The following is a 2392-nucleotide window of genomic DNA, read 5'->3' as shown; positions in this document are numbered from 1 at the left end:
ACAACAATAAATATGTAAAAAAATGAAAGGAAGTACAGTTTGATTTGTTATGCCACTCCCACTATTCTTGGTCCAGATTTGTAGCCTTCTGGTTAGGTGTAATGCAGCATTACTCAGGTGTGGTGATGCTAGGGGCCTCCAGGGCTGCACAAAGCAGTGCTGTAGGACAAGCTTGCATTGCTAGAGATCAAACTCAAGGCCTCAACATGCAAAGCATGCACTTTATTCCTTTGAGCCATCTCCCTGGTCCCAGCACAGTTATATACAAGTTAATTATTAAAAAATACAGACATACTACAACAAACTTAACACTTTGCCTTGAACAAAACTAAAGTTAGTTTATACCAGCACAGTTTTATACAAGTAAATTATTAAGAAATACAGACAGGCTACAACAAATTTAATACTTTACCTTAAGCAAAAGTAAAGCTAGTTTATGGATGTAGACACTGTAGAATATAAATTTTCCACACTCCAGCCAGCTTTCCGGACACTCGGGTCAAACCTCACACATAAGTGAAGCCCCACAGAACCAGGTAAAGCAGAACTTTGCGACCTTGGACTCCAGGCTCAACAGGACCCAGAAACAAGATCCTCTGCCTGCCTCCTCCAATCTCCAGTGCCCCAAGGATCAAACCCAGACACCCCACCCTACCGGTGCCAGATAAACACCTCACCAGCTAACCTCCACTACCCAGCCACTGCCACGCTCCTGGCCGCTTTCTGTACACACCATAAGACACTTAATACCCATTTTCAATAATTTCCACACCATATTTGATGAGGTTCAAATATGGTGTGAATCATGGGAAAACCTATTAGGGCAATTGGAGGGCGCCCTAAAAGCCTCCATCCCTCTCGGAGAGCCCGGCAATCTACCGAGAGTACCCCAACCACACGGCAGAGCCTGGCAAGCCACCCATGGCATATTTGATATGCCAAAAACAGTGACAACAATGGGCTTAATCGGCCTAAGACTGAAAGAGCCCCCCGTACGGGAGTGTTAAGAAGGATGAGCAAGGAGAGGCTGATAAAATCTCGGGGACAAACTAGACTGCCAAAACAAAGAACTAAAATGACTGTCTGTACTTTCAACGCACATATGCTGGCATCGGAAGCATCCATCGAAGACCTGATGGTGCAAGCACAGAAGATCAAGTACGACGTCATTGGTCTGACTGAAATGAGAAGGCATCTATCACATTATGCCATTTTTGACACTGGAGAAGAACTGTTCCTCGGAACATGCAACAACAGAGGTGACAGTGGTGTTGGTGTTGGTGTCCTTGTCAACATGAACTTGGCCATGAGCATTGATTCATTTGAATGCCTAACAAACCTAATCAGACGATTACGCTTGTATAGATGTGGCTCACTGCCGGCAGTTTCTATCTTCATCGTCTACACACCAACATCCAACTATGATGGAGGAGAAATTGAGAATTTCTACATGGAGCTGGAGAAGTTGTATAAAGAAGACCACACCTTCTACAAGATCATTGTTGGTGATTTTAATGCCAAGATAGGACCAAGAAGGTTGCCTGAAGAACTCCACATTGGGACCCATGGCCTAGAATGGAACAAAAAGGTTGAGAGACTGTCTGAGTTCATCATGTCGACCAAGGCTATCCATGGTAACTCACAGTTCCAGAAGGCCTAATCTAAATGTTGGACATGAACATGGGAGTCTCCCGGTGGACAGTTCCGCAATGACATTGACCATATCATATTCAATCGAAGGTTTTGCCTGACCAATGTCACTGTTGTCCCAAAATTCCAAACTGGATTGGGCCACCATCTCCTTCATGCAAAATTCTACTTCACATAGCGGGGAGAACGGTCTGCAAAGTTTAAGTTTAAGAAGAGAACTCCCAGAATGACCACCAACTGGGAGCTCTTAGGCACTATTGCGGCAACGTGAGAAGATGCCATCGTTGACAACATCGATGAGGAATACAATCTACTGGTTCAGCACCTCCTGACTGTGCTAAGAATGCCGAAAGTGAGAAAACCACATATAGACACCTGTCTTCAGAAACTCTCGAGCTCATTCGTCAACGTGGTTTGGCATGAGCCTTAGGCAACCACAAGCTAACATCTGGGATTCCAAAGCTGTGCAGAGAAGCGATTAAGGAAGTCCTCAAAGAGAGAAGAGTAGCAGTGTGGCCAATGTAACAGAAGCTAGGAAAAGTATTTGCAATGCTCGCCTGTCCTTCGCCAACTACAAGACCAAGATGACTGCCCTCCAACATCCTGATGGATCTATTACATCTTCCAGAAGGGCAATGGAGAGGATTATTTACAATTTCTATTCGGATCTCTTCGACAGCCATGTCCACCTAGCCACATACCAAATTCCGCAGGATGGATGATATGTCATTCCCAATGTCCT

At 44.8% G+C, this 2392-nt stretch overlaps 1 pseudogene; it reads left to right on the top strand.

Moving 5' to 3' along the window:
* Positions 1–1075: 1075 nt before the first annotated feature.
* LOC129399624 (craniofacial development protein 2-like) lies at positions 1076–2058 on the top strand (annotated as a pseudogene).
* Positions 2059–2392: the final 334 nt, after the last annotated feature.

This window comes from Sorex araneus, chromosome X, assembly GCF_027595985.1.
Source record: "Sorex araneus isolate mSorAra2 chromosome X, mSorAra2.pri, whole genome shotgun sequence".
Classification (NCBI taxonomy): domain Eukaryota; kingdom Metazoa; phylum Chordata; class Mammalia; order Eulipotyphla; family Soricidae; genus Sorex; species Sorex araneus.
This window is presented reverse-complemented; position numbering and strand designations above follow the sequence as displayed.